Consider the following 19,609-nt stretch of genomic DNA (forward strand, 5'->3'; position numbering starts at 1 on the left):
AACTGAAATGACTCAATCATTGCAAAGGCAGATTTTTTTTCTGAACAATCTAGACGCTGTCTCAGGTTGTCTCAGCTCTTTGCTTCACTTTGGCAATAAAAACTCAGCCTTTAAATGAGTTTAATGAGGCAAGGGTTTTGGCAAATATGGTTACACTAAGAATATAAGACCAGCTGAGAGAATGTCCATTCATCAGTGCAGTTCCACTACCGGGATCCCATCAGTCAGCACAAGTCCCACTTCAACAGCGTTAAGCTCAACCAATATTTACTGAGTGCTTTTCTTGTTCATCTCTGTGTGCACAGTGACTAGTGCACAGTAGACACCCACAGCTTTTTTTAACGAGCAAAGAATGAACATGGATGGAGGAAGAGAACTTGACCGTCCTCAAGAATCTGACAGTCTAGAGTGGGCGAGACAAGCACACTCACAGCTAGGGTGCAACCTAGTGAGGAGAGAATGAGTCCATGAGCCTGGAAGGACCAGCAGAGGCAACATCAGAGAACAAGCGTTTGAACTCGGCTTTCAAGATGAGAGGATTTCAGCCCGGATGGATGGAGCAACCTTCAAAGCAAAGGAAAAGCCCGCACAAATACAGGGAGGAGAGGGCTGTAGGGGCAGTTGGGAAGCGACCCAAAAAAAAAGCGACTTGTATAGATAGATTTGGATAAATTTGTACTCGGCAGTAATCAGAAAGTAGGTCAAAAGTAGGCTGAATTCGTATTCTAGAGTCTTGAATTCTAGAGTGAGGTAAATATCTTTAGCTGGTGTATGCTTGGGAGCTACTGAACATTGCTGCGTGTAGGCAGGTACAGAGATGAACCACCTGGGCCCTCATCGGCTCTCGGGAGAGGGAGCTTGCCAGAAGAATACTACTCAGTTTCTATTGAGATTTCAGACACGTGTGTGCTGTTCACATCTACATTTCAACTCCAGCCCCATCTGCCTCTGCTGTCTCTTCCATTTAGTTCTGGGACCCTCCCCCAAGCTTCTCGTTCCTCCCCCCCCACCCTTATCTGCCTGTCTTCTCGTCCCCAGCTTTACTCTGTATCTCTACCTCCAAGAACCTTTTAGGAAAGAAAAGGCAAGACATCCTCACACAGTATGCATTTAATCGTCACGTCAGCTCAGTGTGGTAGCAGATGTTCTCCATAATCTACTCAGCATTAATTCTTCCTTTCCCCTTCCTAACAATACCAGATTTCTATTGGGCATGCCCTTTCGCCAGTACAGCCAGTGTGCTTCAGGGGAAGCTGACTGTCCCAGCAACAGGAGTGGGCCTTCATGCTCCAAATCCATCAGGGCAAATCGCTTTTACCACAGCCAGTCAGCACGTGGTATTTTACAGACCACAGGAATTGGTTCAAGATTGCATATGTTACCCAAATTCAACCCAAATGAGACCAGGAGAGGTATGCTGGGCTTATGGAAAAGATGTGTTCTCACCTTTCTGGGAATGCTACCAAAAGAGAATCTTTCTAGATGTGTAAAAGGAAATATATATATATTTACCTGAGTGTGGGTGGGCAGCCATTATGTGACCATGAGGTGGGACCAGTCTTAGGATGAAGCCACCACCATAAAAGGTGCAGCAGAGAAATAGAAAGAAACTGGGTCCCTGATGACGTCTTTGCACCGCTGAGTGAACCAATCCCTAAATTCCTTCCTCTATTATAGGAAGTAATAAATCCTCATTATTGTTTAAGCCAGATTACAGTAGGCTTTCTGTCACTGGCCACCTAAATGCCCTAAGACAAGATGTACTAACTTGCTCACTAATCTCTTAGCCACACAGCTAAGGGAAAGCAGAACTCTAAAACTCCGATTTCTCCTCAGGACCGCACAGTGGTGCCTCCGCCTTAGGCCATTCTTCATCTCATCAAATTAGCTGCCTGTGCATTCTCTCCCTTGCAGTCCAGTCTCCTGCCTTGCCCCTGCCAACCTTAACCCTTCCATGCCACGACCTTTCCTGATGAGTGCACTACTGCGATCTCTGGAATTCCCTTGGTTCAATCACCAAAATATATCTATGCGTCCCGACTGTTTCTCAGCACCCAGCTTTCTCTTGAGGTCTGCGGTCTCGCGCCTGTACAGGCACAGGATCAGGAGGCAGCAGATCACGGGTTCAAATCCCAGCTGTGGGTTCAGCTAGTTTCCGGCTCGCTCACCACTGCAGCTCCAGAATATTGTTGTAACTGCATTTCAGAATTCACTTCTTAAAAATGCACGCCCCCTCCTCACTTAAAAACTCCAGCGCCATCATTGCCAAGCACTATGTTTGAGCACTCCCTCACATTCCTTAGCACCTTGATCCTTGAGTCAAGAAGGACCTGGACTCCGACTTCAGTCTTTATCTACATTACCCCTGCTGTTACCCTGAGAACACCGGCAGCCATCTTACTTTGAACTAATACCCTTGTCTCCCAGGCCCTCAGGTCCTCTGCTCCAAAGACTGCCTTCTCCATTCTCTAGTCACCACACACTGGCCATTCCCTGAATCTGGAATCGGATATCCCTACCTTCTTCATCCCTAGGTTCTGAATGCTGTTCTGTAGCCACATACTCGGAGATTTCACACTGTCAGTTACCTCTTTTCATTCCTCTCTCTCTCCACAGAATCATGCTTTTCCCCTATAAATGGGAATTTACTTAAAGACCTTCCAATGATCTTATGTCTTGTTCAAGCCTGACCTGACTGTCCCTTCACCAACAGACTGTATTTGTTTCCACAGCGCCTCCCAGTACCACATGTAGTCACCCTACCTGCATTTGTGACCATATACTCTGCCTTTCTTGCTGTAGTGAATGAATGGTTCACCTTCCTTTTGAAGGCTGATTTCTACATTTTTCTTCCCTTGATCTATATTCTGTTCCATTACTGCCCCATTTCTCTGCTTCCCTGTATAACAAAGAGTTGTCTATGCTAGCTGCATTTAATTTTTCTTCTCCCATTGTCTCTGGAACTCACCCTAATCAAGCTTATATCTCCACAAATTCACTGAAATTATTCTCATAAAAGCACCAGTCATCTCCACTTGGCCAAATCCAATTGTTGATCTTCATCCCTTGTCCTACTTGAATTCTCAGCATTTTCCGCAACGGATCACTTCTTCCTCCTTGAAACGCTATCTGCCCTTGTCTTCAGCAACACCGTACTTTTCTGGTTTTCCTCTTACTTTATTGGTTGTTTCTTCTCTGTTTCATTTGTTGGCTTCTCCTCCTTCCAAATGCAAAATGTTGGACTACCCTAAAGACCAGCCTTTCCATCTTTTTTCTTTCTACAGTCATTCCCTGGGTAATCCTATCTAGTATCATGGCTTTAAAAGTACTGACTATCTTCTGATTACTTTCAAACTTTATCACCAGCCCTGATCTGCCCCTTTGTGGTGGTTAGTCTCCAAAGATGGCTACCATCAATTCCTCTTGTCCCCGTAGGCATACACCACTGTTCTCATGAAAAGGGGGAGTCTGTTTCCCCTCCCCGTGCATACATGCTGGCCTTGTGATGTGTTTTGACAAATAGGATGTGGCAGAAGAGACGTGATGTCAATTCAGACCTATCCTTTAAGAGGCCTGAAGAGCTTCTTGCTCTTGTCCTTTCTGGAGAAGCCAGCCACTATGTGAGAAGTCTGAATCCCTGTGACCACCATGCTGTGAGGAAGCCTGAGCTAGCCACATAGAGAGGCCATATGGTGGGGCACTCAGGTGCCAGAAATGTGAGTGAATCCACCGTGGGCCTTCCTGCTCAGCCCAGCTACAAGCTGAACGCAGCCAAGTGAGTGACCCCAACTGATGCCACATAGAGCGGAGCTGCCAAGCTGGGCCCAGTCAACCCACAAAATTGTAAGAAATAATAAATTGTTGCTGTTTTAAACCTCTAAGTTTGGGGGTAGTTTATTATGCAGCAAAAGATAACCTAAATACTCTTGATCTCCAAACTCCCATCTCCACTGTCAACATGGCATCTCCATTTGGAAGTCTAACAGGCATCCAAACTTAACATGTCCAAAATCAGTCTTCATCTGCATCTTTTTTTCCCCCTTCCCAAAGCCCCAGTCCATAGTTGTATATTCTAGTTGTAAGTCCTTCTAGTTCTTCTGTGTGAGCTGCCACCACAGCATGGCTACTGACAGATGGGTGGTGTGGTTCCGTGCCCAAGAACTGAACCTGGGCCGCCGAAGTGGAGGGCACCAAACTTTAACCCCTAGGCCATCAGGGCTGACTCCAAAGTCAGACTCTTCATCGCTCACCTTCCCAGCATGCTCTTCCCTCCATCTCAGTAAATGGCTATTTGCACTGCCCTTAACATGAGAGTCATTCTAGGCTACTTCCTCACATTCCTCTTTTAATCTTGGCAGCTCTAGCCTCAGAATATATCCAGAACCCCATAAATTCTTACTACTTCCACTGTTCTCATCTTGTCCCACGCCACCAGTCATCACTTACTGAGACTACTGCAGTAGCCTTCGACCTGGGCTTCCTCCTTCCATGTTTGCCCCCTGCCCTCCATCTCACCCCACAGTTGAGAATATTCAACACAGTGGCCAGAGTGATACTTTAAACATGCAAGTGAGGCACCCAAAAACGATGCTCGGCATCACTAATCATGAGGGAAATGCAAATCAAAAACTACAATGAGACCACTAGGACCATTCATTAGGACGGCTATTACCCAAAAAACAGACAACAGGTGTTGGTGAGGATGTGGAGGAATTGGAACCCTCATGTACTGTTGGTGGGAATGTAAAATGTCACAGCTGCTGTGGAAAACAGTATAGCAGTTCCTCAAAAAAATTAAACATAGAATTATCATTTGATCCAGTAATCCTACTTCTGGGCATATACCCAAAAGAATTGAACGCGGGGGCTCAAACAGATATTTGTGCACCCATGTTCACAGCAGCAGTATTCACAATAGCCAAAAGGTGGAAACAACCCAAATGTCCATCAACAGATGAATGGGTTAAAAAGTGGTATATACATACAATGGGGTGTTACTCAGCCTTAAAAAGGAAGGAAATTCTGAGACGTGCTACAATATAGATGAACCTTGAAGCCATTATGCTATGTGAAATAAGCCAGACACAAAAGGACAAATACTGCATGATTCCACTTATATGTGGTACCTAGAGTAGTCAGATTCATAGAGACAGAAAAGAGAATGGTGGTTCCTGGGGCTGGGGGCAAGGGGAAATGAGGAGTCACTGTTCAATGGGTACAGAGTTACATTATGAGATGATGAAAAAGTTCTGGAAATGGATAGTCGTACAACAATGTGAATGTACTTAATGCCACTGAACCATAACATTTAAAAATGCTTAAAATGGTAAAATTTTATGTATATTTTACCATAATAAGTTTTTTTTAAAGATTGTATTTTTCCTTTTTCTCCCAAAGCCCCCCAGTACAGTTATGTATTTTTAGTTGTGGGTCCTTCTAGTTGTGGCATGTGGGACACCACCTCAGCATGGCCTGATGAGCGGTGCCATGTCCACACCTAGGATCCGAACTGGTGTAACTCTAGGTCACCAAAGCAGAGTGTGCAAACTTAACCACTTGGCCACAGGGCCGGCCCTCATAATGAATTTTTTAATATAAATATGATCATGTCATTTTTCTTCTCTAGTGAGTTTCCATCTCACTAAGAGTAAAAGCCAGAGTCTTTACAATGGATGACAATATACAAAATATTGTCAAATGAGTCTATTTGTTGGACAAAAAAACTTAGCTGAAAACAGGCAGAGTGAAGTTTTGTCCCCCTTGAATCTTAACGTAGTCTTTCTCTTTCCCCCTTAGAGTTACTAAGCTCTTCTATTGAGAGGTGGTTGATCTATTGAAAACTGCCAGTGACCAAAATGACAATTGAAATTTGAGCCAAAAGTATATGTGCTTCCATCCCGTTGGAACTCACAGGTCTGAATGATGACGAATGTCAGTCCCTGGTCCACAGCAATATCCTTATTCTTTATAGCTTTGGTCAGGCAAACCAGCCTCGTCCATCAAACAGAAAGTGCTTTGACCCAAGATGCTCAGCCCATCCACTCTGCAGGAAGGGGATGATGTTTTCTTAGCCCCTGCTGTCTGCCTTAATGTCAGGCAAAAGCAACTTTGAAGAGACAGTCCTCCAGATACTTCTGGGACCTCAGGGCCTTTGCACCTGCTGTTCCCCCTGCCTGGCATGCTCTTCTTCCTTATACCCATGCAGCTTGCTCCTTCAACAGTCTCAAGTCTTTACCTAGAAGTCATCTCCTGGGGGCCAGCCCTGTGGCGGAGTGGTTAAGTTCACGCGCTCTGCTTCGGTGGCCCAGGGTTACACCAGTTCGGATCCTGGGTGTGGACATGGCACCACTCATCAGGCCATGCTGAGGTGGTGTCCCACATGCCACAACTAGAAGGACCCACAACTAAAAATACACAACTATGTACCAGAGGGCTTTGGGGAGAAAAAGGAAAAGTAAAAAAAATCTTAAAAAAAAAAAGTCATCTTTGACCACTCTATTTAAAATTTCATCTCCCTCCCCAAGTACAACCTTCCTTAATCTTTCCCTGTGGCACTTAGCACCTTCTAACATAGAATGTAACTTACTTTCTTATTTTGTTTATTGTCTGCCTTCTCCTACTGGAATATAAATGCTGTAAGTGCAGATACTTTTATGTTTTTTTTTCACTGATAAATATCTCCAGTGTTTAGCAAAGTGCCTGTTGCATCATAGCAAGTGTTCCAACATTTTAATGAATAAATGAAACAAGTCTGACCATCCCAAGGGAAATCTGGCATCTCAGTCCTCAGCAGTGCACCGTCTCCCCAAGGGAAATGTACACATACATATACACAAAAAACTATGCCTATGATTCTAGGGGATTCCTAGACTCCCTGCAGCCCGGCCATGGGTGCCAGGTTCAAATCTTTTGATCAAAAGGAATTTAGCTGCTGCCTCTTTAGCTGCTTCTCCAATGTAGTCTTCTGGGAATCTTCTCAAGTCCACAGGTGTTAGTACCATTGGGAGTCCCCCAGGAGATTCTGAGCTTTACGATATTGCAGCAAATACCGTGAAGCTGGCAGCCATATTACTGTTAAGAAAACAGGAGTGTGTGCCAGCCTCTCATTCTTCTTTACGGAGCTACTCAAGTTTCTTAGGAAGACATCCAACGGTGAAAATACAGGCTCTGAGCAGCCACGAGCTGAAGCACAGGCCTCCATCCCACAAGGTGCAAACCTACATCAGACAACTGAGTTCTTCTCCCAGTTTAGCCACTGCATGAGTCAAATGCTCACACATGCAAAGCTGCTCCCTTTGAATACACTTGGCTCCTTGGGAACAGGAGACAACCTGCAGGATGGCAGTGATCGGCTTGTAGATTCTTTTCAACGTTGCTAATTTCTGAGGCTGCAGAATCCAAGAGGACTGGCTGCTCCTTAGAGGAGCTCACATGTACAGCATGCTAGATGAGAACTGAAGGCTAAGACTGTTACAAAAGAAAGGGGCGATGGCAGAGGAGCGAGTGGAAGGGAGAGGGCATCCCAGGCAGAGGGTGAGAGGAGGAGCAGCCACAATGGCAGAGAGGGAGGGAATGGTGTAACAGCAGGAGCCAGCAATCCATGTGGAGGGTTTGAAGCTTTATCAGAAAGGCTTTGGAGAGCCACTGAAGGGGAAATGATAGAATAAGATTTAGTGAGATTTTCCCAGGAAGCAGTGGAGACCAGTAAAGGCACGGAGACCAGTCAGGTTGCAATTAAGCAATCATGGGGCAAAATGGTATGAGCCGGCCAAACTGGTGGCAGTGAGGAGAATGGAAAGGGAAGGGGTTCAAAGGTTATTAAGATAGGCAGAGTTATCCAATAATGGAAACTGGTGATGGAGGATGAGAGAGGAACAGGGAAGAGGAGTCCTAGAACGACTGTCAGGGTTCTGGTTGGGCAACATGGTGGATGCAGGTAGCACTTCCTTAGGAAGAAATAGGGGGTGGGGACATGGGGCTGAGGAGCCTTTCGCAACTCAAGTTCCACTAGAGAAGTAAGCCCTAATGCCCCAAGGCCTCTCCTGTCTGGAGTGAGTGAACGTCTCTCCCCTGCACCTAGCATGGTACTGGTCGTGCACCTCAGTTCTCCCTGAGAGAACTGAGAAAATAGGCACTCGAGTCATTTTCTGCATTCTGTGGTTCAGATGAAGAACCCCTGGGAGAAAGTTTTAGATAATGTGGGTCTTCTTATCTAAGGCCATGGGAACGGATGAAATTGCCCCGAGAAAGTGTATAAAACTGAATCAGTATAAATGAGAGTCAAGGATGAAGAGCCTAAGAAAGAGAATCTAGAGACACAGTGGAAAAACCAGGAGACAGTGACACCTTACGTTATCATGGAAGCCAAGGCGAAGATGATTTCAGAAAGGGGGGGGGCATCAAGCTGTTTCCCAAAGTGTGGTTACTGTGCCACTGCGATGATGCTAGAGGTGATTCTTGGGTATATATGGGCAAACCTTTCTAATTTTAATATTTATGAATTTATATTTATTGCGTTAATACAGCATTTATGTAGTAATATAAACAACCATAGCTAACAGTTATTATTTCTTGACAGTTATTATGTACCAGGCATCATTCTAAGAGCTTTATATGTATGAATATTATTAGTGAATCCTTACCACAACTCCACAAGATAGATAATATTGTTACCCGCCCTTTAAAGACGAAGAAATTTAGGCACAGAGAGGTCAAATAACTTGCCCAATGTCAAACTAGTAAGAAGCAGAGCTGGAATTTGAACCCAAGTGATTTCACTCCAGGAACCCCGCTTAAAAAAAAAGTACTTATTTCTTGCTTTAAAATAAATTCAAGTAAAAAAATGAATTAGGGGCTGGTTCCATGGCCGAGTGGTTAAGTTCGTGCACTCTGCTGCAGCAGCCCAGGGTTCGGATCCTGGGCGCGGACATGGCACTGCTCATCAGGCCACATTGAGGCGGCATCCCACATCCCACAACTAGAAGGAGCTGCAACTAAGATATACAACTGTGTACGGGGGGGTTTGGGGAGATAAAGCAGAAAAAAAAAAAAAAGATTGGCAACAGTTGTTAGCCCAGGTGCCAATCCTTAAAAAAAAAAAAAAATTAATTTAAAGAAAATAGCAAATAAATAATAGGACAAATGGACTCAGCTATCACAAAAATTGTGAAGGAGGCACATGAATGAATGGCTCTTGGCAAAGTGCCCTGGCTGGATGGTTACACTGAGAAAAAATGAGAGAGCAAGAGAAATACATGACAGGGCACTATACATAGGCTACACATCTGGATCATACTGTTCCCTGCCTGGGGAAGGTCAAATTGCATCCTTTCAATTCTGGGCCATTATCCTAGGGACAGACATAACAAAAGCCACAAACACATAGAGTATTAACTATTCATTGTCAAAAATGTATTTGTTATTGGTGGTGGTTAGGTTCTTTAAGAATGTCCTAAAAGATCCACTGGGTTCTTTAAATTTGGCCAAACTCTTAGACATTATTGCCGTAGTTAAGTGTATTAGAAATGTGCTAAATTACTTCCTTGATTGCATTTCAACATTTCAACAGCTGAGTACATTGTAAATACTCCAGCAGGAATTTTTATTTCTCATCCTTATTTCTTTGGGATCCCAGGAGAAATACAAGAATCTTGTTTATTGCTGAAATATATCTTGTTTAATGTCTTTCATGTCTGTCCCTGGTGTCTTACCAGCAAAAACGGTAGTGAAAATGCTCCAAAGCAGAGGAAGAAACAAAACAGGAAAACTGAAAGGACGACAAGGAAAAGAAATGCACCGGGGGAGGAAAACACACACAGCTTCTGGGGCTCCAGGCCGTAATCTAGGCGAGGGCAAGAAAGAGCAGGATGGAACACAGTGAAATAAGCCAGAAGGCATCGGTCATGAGACTCCCTCAGGGACTGGGAAATAACGTCTTGACACCTCAGCGAGAGTGGGCACGCACCAGGCCACTGATGCATCTACGCTCTGCATCGCATCCTTTGCTAGTCCTCGCATGGAGGTTCTCTCTTTCTTTCAAAGTTTCAGTAGCATATAGTTTCCATAGCAACTCCAACAGGCGTGTTTATCCTCAAGGCCATGAGCTACCCCAGGCCCTTGGACCTCCTGGCTCAGTGTACCAGTCTCCATAGTACTTTCAGCATGACTGGATCGCATCTCAATCTGTATGTCATAACTACAGCTCTCTTAAGGCTGCCGGAATCAGCCCCCAAGATTTCCACAGATCTACTTTCTGCATTAAAGGGAAAGAACAAAATATGTTCCCATCTGGTAGGTACAAACAAATTCATGTTAATAATCCAAATTTCACTGGTTCTTGCCATGACTGCTCCAACCCAGCTCCCACACCTAAAAATCTATCTCGGGTATTAGCTGGAGGGTCTCATCTGTGTTTGTCAGCATCATTATCCCGTCTCTCCTCAGGACCTTCCTTTCAGCTTGAAGATTCTCTGATTCTATGAGACTGGTAAGGAGGGTTGTGGAATCTCTAGTACAGGAGATTTGTGTGTGTGTGTGCTTATTTTAAACTCTGCCTTATAGAAAATTTCAAACATATACAAAAAACAGGGAAGAGTATAATGAACTCTCATGTACCCATCAATTTGCTTTAACAATGATCTCCTCAAGGCCAATTTGTATATCACCTCCACCTCCACTGTCTCTACCCCTCTGGATTATTTTGAAGCAAAGCCTTAAATATTTTAGAATATATCTCAAAAAGACAACTCTTTTTAGGGGCTGGCTTCGTGGCGTAGTGGTTAAGTTTGAACACTCCACTTTGGCGGCCAGGGGTCTGCAGGTTCGGATCCTGGGCACGGACCTAGCACTGCTTGTCAAGCCATGCTGTGGTGGCATCCCACATGAAATAGAGGAAGATTGGCACAGATGTTAGCTCAGCAAAAGTCTTCCTCAAGCAAAAAGAGGAGGATTAGCAACAAATGTTAGCTCAGGGCCAATCTTCCTCACACATACACAAAAGAACTCTTTTTAAAAAATCTGGTGCAGGAGTCTTTAAACCTGGGTTTATGTATGTAAAATGTTGCATGCACATATGCATCTTCCTAAGAAAATGGTCTGTAGCTTTCATTGACTTTCTTTTTTTTTTGAGGATGATTAGCCCTGAGCTAACTACTGCCAATCCTCTTTTTGCTGAGGAAGACTGGCCCCGAGCTAACATCCACGCCCATCTTCCTCTACTTTATATGTGGGACGCCTACCACAGCATGGCTTTTTGCCAAGTGGTGCCATGTCCACACCCAGGATCTGAACCGGCGAACCCTGGGCCGCCAAGAAGCAGAATGTGCACACTTAACCACTGTGCCATCGGGCTGGCCCCTTATTGACTTTTTAAACTGGTTTAGGAGTCTAAAATTTTAAAATTATTGCTCTAAGTAGAGCAATGAGAAGAGAGTCAATTTGCCTGAGGGTCAATTATTGTCAATGAAACACTTCATCTTTTCACCATTACCACCATTATACTCATTCGGATGTATTTTTCAGAAACTTGTCTCTCAGGAATGATTTTAGCTGTTGTATATACAGAGCAGTAAATTTCTACTTTAAAAGTTTTTAGGATTAAATGTACTCACCCAAAACCATAAATAATCATTTAAAGAGCAGAAAAATACCAATGAGAGGCATGTATACAATGGTCAATACCTAATCAGCATAAGAGCTTTCCAATGGACTCAACCCAGTGGAGAAATCCGTCAAAGAACCAGAGGGAGAGTCAGTCAGAGCAACTATTTCTTCGGAGCATTAGCTTGGAAGCATAGAATATGCATACAGAACTGTTCAAAATGTCTAACGTTGCAAAATACAGAGGAAAACATTACTTCCAGGAATGTGATACTAAAATAAAAAACATTCAGAAACCATACATACTGCTGATTAAGTTAAAATAACTAAGTTATTTTAATAAAACAGACATAAAATATACATTAACATTTTTTTATTTTCAAAAATCGGGGTTAAACAGTCAAGCTGCATATACATAAACCAAACCAAACACCAAGTTTAAAAAAAAAACCCGGAATCTTGCAAATTGTTAACAGACTCTACTAGACTTTCAACTAGAGGGCTGGGCTAGACACTCTGTGACAGAAAATAGATGCTACACGTGCTGCCCCACTCGTGCTCCCACATGCTCTTACACGTGTGCACATGGGCAGCATCGGTGAGGAAGAAAGAAGAAGTTGAAAACGGCCCAATAAAATCATTCAAGTTACCGACCATTTCCTCTGTCATTCAGAATGATGTTTCCAGTGTTAAGGAATGATGAATATCCTCCTCTACATTAAAAAAAAAAAAAAATCCAGAACAGTGAAAACATTACGACACAGTTTTGTTGCTATCATTTGGAACATTCGGTCACATAGAAAATATTAAAATTTTAAATAAAAGCATTGTATTTCTTATCTAAGTAGTTAAAGTGAACAGACTTTTGTCAGTCGCAGCCAAGCAAGAGGAGACCCCGGGAGAGGTGGTACTTGGAAGCTGTCCCGGAGAGACCCCTCCATCTGGAAGAGGTTCGCTGTGCTTCTGAATGAAAAACTAAGCAACCACAAAGCGACCCACCAACCATTCTAGCGCTAAATTTAAAGCAGCCATGCTGGGGGTGTTGAAAATTTGGACTTTAAATTGGCAAGACAACTTAGGGCACAGATAAAACCTTTACACTGCCGGGAAGGAACTGAGCATTAAGGCCGATGCTACTCTGCATTCCTGGGTGTTTTCAAGTCCTTCCAGCGCAAGCAAATGAGAAGCAAAACCACCCAGCTTTAGTCCTAACACAGACATGGTGGACTCTGGAAGCAATTGTTTTTTTGTTTCCTTAACTGCTTTACTCACTTACTATCTGAATTTAAACACAGTTGCATAAAACTTCAAGTGCAGCTAAGAAAGCACCTCACTGCCCCAGACCAGCTTCCCGCTGTTGAAACCCAACTTTTCTTGCATTTGTATTCTAAAGTAAAGTTCCTTTTTCCTGATCTCTTTTTTAAAACGCATATATATATCCTGCAATTTCCTAATCTTGCAGCTGAGCTGAGAAGCACAAGAGATGGCCTCAGCAAGTTCTAGTCCAGGAGGTCAGACCCCAAAGCAAAGGTGGGGACGCCTGGCCTTCTCTCACTTGGAAGCAAGGAACTCTCCTAGGCTAGTGTTTTAAATGGTAGTGGGGAAAACCGAGAGCAATTTAAATTTAATTTATAAAAGACGTATCTGAATCTTCTATCTATACTATAATGATCAGGCATTACTTCAGTAATAAAAATGAAGAAACACAATGCTGCGATATGGCAGTTATTTTCAGAGACATTTTCTTGTATTAGTTTTGCTCCTTCCTGTAAGGACCTTGGGCACTTTCAGATTTGTGGCTTCTAGCTATATTATCTATTAAAAAGGATACATTTCCTCCTCGTGGGTAATGATCTGATGTTTAATACCCCAGAGTCCCTTGAAATTATGATATGGAGGAAAAACTGCTTTGGTTTTTTTTTTTTAAAGATTGGCACCTGAGCTAACAGCTGTTGCCAGTCTGCTTCATTTTTTTCCCTCCTTCTCCCCAAAGCCCCCCACTAGTACACAGTTGAATACTCTAGGTGTAGGTCCTTTTACCTGTGCTTCATTTATTTTTTTCCTTAAAATTGCAGGGTTTTTTAACCGAGCTTTGTAGGTTGCAGTACAGTTTCCCTTTAAAGGAATAACACATAGATGGTTTATTTCCTGAATGCATGTCATAACTAAAAATATTTTCTGTATCTTAACATATAAACTATGTATCAAATTCCAAAATCACAACTTCCCCCCCCCCCAAATTCTCTATTGTTTCCTGGCATATGGTGCTATAGAGTAGAAGTCTGAAGCCAGAATGCTCTTGTTTTTGAAAAGGAAACTGGTTACTTTCTGACTGGACTGCCCGCAGGATTCTTCCTTCTCCATCCTTGGTAAATCAACAATTTTGCCAGGTGCTTATGTGTGGGTCTCTCTCGCCTTTTTTTTTACTGGAATGCAGTGAGCCCTTTTAATCTACACACACAGATTTTCATTCTGTTCAGGAAAGCTTTCATTTTATAGTCTGATGACATTTTTTCTCATATAGTCTTTCCAGCAGAAAAGCAAATGTCAGTAATGTTAGCTAATGTTCTGTCTTCCAAATCCATTATCTTTCCCCATTATTTTCATCTCTTATTTCTTTTGAAAGAACATTAGGAAGAAAATCTCAAGTCTGTTCTTCACATTATTGATTTGTGTTTTTTTAAGCATCAGTATTCTTTTCTGCTTCCAGTGCGGATTTTGATCTGCTATTGTGTTTTTCGCTTCCTGGAAATCCTTCTTTCTAATCTTCTTCTTCATTTTCTTCAATTGCCTTTCTCTCTGAGCCCATTCCCATGTTAAGATAACCCACTACGGCTGCATAGAAGCAATTCTTCCGTTCTTTCAATTGTGACAGAGAATCCTAAAATTTTCTTGTTTCTTGCAAAACACTTTCATTTTCAAGTGTTCTGGAAGCTATTCATTTTCCTTGGTTCAGCATTTTATACGCCTTCTTTCGCTTTCTACTCTATACTCATCCTTAAATGTGATCCTTTGGTCCCAGACTCAGTGTTTGCCCTTGGTTACGCTATCTGTCCCCTTGAGTGTGGTCAAACCCCTTTTGTGGATGTGCAGGTGTGACGGTAAGGAAATGCACCTACTTCCACGTCCAGTTTCTAGTTAAACACTTTTCCATTGAAGGGGCATCCTTTTCCTTCCCATCGCCTGGTCTTCTGGATCTCGGCACCAACACTGTACATGAAAACATCAAAATATTTGCATTTTCTGCTACCTAGTTATTTACTGTTGCTGCCCTCACTTAAAGGGCATTTTTCTCAGAACGCACGATGCCTCTAATAGATCCTCTCTGCTTTCTGCTGTGTTTTAGCCCTAGGATTTGGAGTCTTGGATGGCATGAAGAGGAGGTGGGGTGGGGAGAAGGAAGAGAGAAATGTTTCACTTCACGGTGTGGCACCTGGTTGAGAGGCAGGATCTGCCGGCTACCTCTCTGGCTCTGAGTTAGGAGACAGACATGGTTGGGGAGAAGAAATATTAAATCTCTTTCAAATTTTTTATTTCACAGGGCCTCTCTTTCATGAAGTGAAGCCGAGAAAACACTGAGCTGCAACCTGGAAGGTTTTGCCTCAATCCATCTCCATATGCCTCACAAATTGTATCGATTCCTTCTAGATTCTAGAATTGAGATGTGGCCTTCAACTGGGTCTTTATGAGTGTGTTTTCTGGGAAGGCAGGAGTTCATCGGGGGCTTCTGCTAGCCAGATGTTGTTCTGCAGATGCAGTTCCATTAATTAATTTTTAAAAATCCAAATCTTCCCAGCTGTGATATGGAGGAAAGTGCTCTGGACTAATTTTCCAGTCCTGAATCTACTACTGATAGTCTGGCTGCCCGTAGTATCTCTGGGCTTCAATTTCCTTATTGGTAAAATGAGGGAATATGACTGGTCTATCTCAGAGTTACCCATAACCTATTGTTTTTTGTCTCAAAACAGAAAATAAACATGCCCTGATAAAGGACAGCATGCGAAACAAATGACTAAATAAGCCTAAAGATTTAAAAATCCTCTGACACCAAAATTTAAAAGCAAAAGTAAAAAACCTCAGCATGTACTTGTGACATAGGTTGGGAAGTCCTTTACCTTTTGAGCAATGATACCAATGTCAAAACAGGTAGAGTTTATAAAGTAATTGACTTTTTATTAGAATAAAGTGGCATAACCATCTGCCCCTTAAGATAGATAATAGGTAATATAGGTTATTTGTTAGATAAAGACAGAAGGTTCTCAATTGACAGAAAACGTTATACTCATTCACGGAAAACCAGCAGGCTTTCCAGGAACTACTAAATTATACCAAGTGGCCCATCAATTCGTAGGCCAGTACATATACGGTATAACACAGTACAGCTTAGGAAATGAAATCTTTCCCAAACAAATAGAAACTGCTTAATTTTTTAAAAGCTCTGTGATAAATGGACCTCCGTGGGCCTGAAGAAGGAAGTTTGGTCTAATGGATCGTGTGCTGGATTTGGAGTCAGAAGACCAGGGTTCTCCAACCTATTAGCTCTGTGAGACTTTGGGAAGTTTACTTAACTTCTCTGAGCCTTGGTTTCTCAAGAAGTAAAATGGGAATAATTAGACCTATCTTGCAGAGCTGCTGTGAGAATTAAATGAGGACATGAGGCAGCTGTAAGAAAGCGCTTACCATAGTCAGCGTTAGGCAAATCTGAACCTTCTAGAAACTTTTATTTGAACAAATCAGTAACACTAACTACAGTTAAATGCAAATTAATCAAATTAGTTATACTGACCTAAAGTATCTAGGAGCCCATTCTCATCTCAATGGGGGAGAGGGCTCTAATTGCTATTAATAGTAATGGAAGCAATACGCACCTACATATAACCTAGTGATTTTTTATCTTAATAAATTAATATTTCCTGAAATGATTAATTTCCCTATGAGCTGCATTAGATGAATAATAAAGCACTTTAGTTGAACATAATTTAATTCTGGTCAACAACTGAACATGGAGAACTCGTCTGGATTTCCTGGACCGTAAAGAATGGAAGTACTCAAAATCATAATAATAGGTGAAATTGGCTGGAAGGAGGGGCCGCTTCCCTCAAAGGCATTGTGGGAAATCCTGTGATGTCAGAACACACGGATATAGAATACACAGGAATTTCCAGAGATGACTTAGTTTATCATCCCACACGGCCTCTTCTTCTCTCAGAAAGCCTGGCCTGAGGTCACCATGAATCTCTGCCTCCAGTTATGTTTTGGTGGTAGTTAATAATTTATATGGGAAAATACAACAAAGATTTTTACCTAAGAAAACTGCCAAAACAACTGTTACGTTTTTCTTTTAATTCAGAGCATTAAAAATTCACCCCTTGGGGCCAGCCTGGTGGCATAATGGTTAAGTTTGCCCGCTCTGCTTCAGCGGCCTAGGTTGCTGGATTCGGATCCTGATTGTGGACATACACACAGCTCATCAAGCCAAGCTGTGGTCGTGTCCCACATATGAAGTAGAGGAAGATGGGCACAGATGTTAGCTCAGCGACAATCTTCCCCAAGCAAAAAGAGGAAGATTGGCAACAAATGTTAGCTCAGGGCCAATTTCCTCACCAAAAAAAAAAAAATTTTACCCCAAAGCAAAAGCATCTAAAGATATCTACCAATTTGAAACTTTTAATGTATTCTTTTGTTCAGGGCTGTCTGTTAACAGCTTCTAAATACGTATGGGCCTTAACAGACTAAATTAGAGCTCACAGACAAAATGAGGTAACTCTGCACTGACGTCTGCACTCTTTGCATTTATTGAGCCTAAAGGATAACTGGTTACTAGCTCAAAAATATTTAGCAATCCAGATTTCACTAAAAGCAACAGGATGAATCTTCGATTAGGATAACATTTAATCATTCTGTTTACTTTATTTAACCAGAAACAGTGTGGTCAGTGTTAGCCTAAACTGAGAAAAATATTCAGCATTCTGCTGCCTAGAGATAGCAAAGTAATTTTAGAAGGTGTGAAACTTGAAAATTCAAGAAAAATCTTATTTTTAAAGAAAGCATTCCAGGCAGAAGCACTAAATTAGGAGACTTACCATATGACCCTGAGGCATTATGAAATTTGCTTCCTAGTTTTGCCACTTGCTAACTACGTGACCTTGAGGAGCTAGAGAAGTGTAACGTTGTTCGCTTCGGAGATGCTCCATCCAATGATCCCACTATATCACTGCGGAAAGGGAGAGCACAATTTGCCAAGTGGGCGGTGAAGGGGCTCCCAGTCTAGTCGTCTTTCTACTACAGCAAGAGGCTTCCGCTTCTACGGGAGGGTTACTTTGTGCAGATTCTCCTAATGACTGTCTATGAACATGCTGAGAGAGTGGTATAGTGCTTGATGCTTTTAATAAGGTTAAAATAAAATAAAAATCAAAGTAACAGAATTTCACATTTCTTCAAACACCATTTATCAGTCAGGGCGGATTAACACAGCATTTAATCCCAGGAAAGCTGGAAAATGCCACATGACCAAGGAGACCATTTCTTTCACAACTTTGGTTACGTACTCCAATAATATTCCCCTTTGCCAACACACTAAACAACGAAAAGCTTTCTCCTAAAGCCTCTTACGGCTGCTCTGTTCGTCCTTCACTTGTTTTTGCTCGTATCTGAGGTATCAGGGCTTGGCTGTGTTGGAGGTAGAATTCGTGGGCATTAATGTGACCAGATTATCATGTTTGGTTTCCTCTTCAAGTTTAAAAGTTTAAGGAAGAGAGAATCTCCATAATGGAAGAAGTAAGTGACAGAATGCAGGTTAGTCGAATAATATTAATTAATCCCATCACCAAAAAGTTGTAAGTGAAAGAGCTAACGTTTATTGCATGCCTCCCATGCGCTGCTGTTGTGCTAAACCTTTTATATTTGATTGAGTCACGTCCTTCAAGCTGACGGCCTATCATCTCTGCCAGGATAAACTTCCAGGGGGAGACTTTCCAGGGTCTGGATTCTGGGGAGGAGGGCACCAAGCAAGCAGGCCTCACTTTAGAGCAGACGCAGAAGGTGCTGTGGGCAGGGGTCACGCAAAGGACTCCACGGGTCACACCTACCATTCCTGATACAGAGCCCAGAGGCAACGTGTGCTCAGAGGAACTCACGAACTCCTGAGATCCATTCCCATTTTTGAGTAAAAAAAAAATCTGAAGATTAGTGTAGAAAACACTTAACCTCCCCCCCTCCTTCCCTGGGATTCTCCTGTCTCCTGGGTTGGGCCGCCAGCGGGTAGGGTTTAGAGCTGCTGGAAAGACAGAGCAAGTGCCTTAGCCAGGCGCCAACTGGAACTAGCCACTCTGGCCGCCTTTCAGGTCCTCTGAGGAGGGTCATGGCCATATGGGAGGATAGGTGCTTTGCCATTTTAGCAGGTTTACTAGGCATTTGAATTTGAATTTTATTTAAGTGTGTGTGCACGCTCACACCTCTACACAAATACATAATAGAAAAAGTGACTAGTACAATGGGTGGCACAGAGTAGCAATCGATAAATTTCTTTTTTTCCTCACTCCCATTCCCCAAGGAGGCATGTAAGGAACTCCATTTAGGATGCTGAGATACAATTCTTTCTTCCATCAGATATCACTGAAGATTCCCCTTCTGATTTTTTATTATACTCATTCACTTCAGAACTCTGGGGATTTATAGTACATCAAACAGGCGATAAGCAACAAATGTGAGGCAGAGACGGTTATTCAAATGACGAAAAGCCACTATCAACAGAAAGATTACAACCTCTGGATCAGTTATTGCTACTTTTCAAAATGTTAAAATCTGAAAAGATCCCAGTGATTCCTAAGGGCAATTTCTTCTTGCATCTATTTAAAATAAAAATGGAGGTTTTATTTAATTAGGCTACCGGCTCTGCCCAGAAGTTCACATAGATTACATTTCTGTTTAAGTGCAGAACTGACAAGAAAAATGACCATCTGCTTTCCACAAACAAAATATCCTTTGGGTGTTTGGCAAACTAAAGGAAACT

Source organism: Equus asinus, chromosome 10 (genome assembly GCF_041296235.1).
Source record: "Equus asinus isolate D_3611 breed Donkey chromosome 10, EquAss-T2T_v2, whole genome shotgun sequence".
Classification (NCBI taxonomy): domain Eukaryota; kingdom Metazoa; phylum Chordata; class Mammalia; order Perissodactyla; family Equidae; genus Equus; species Equus asinus.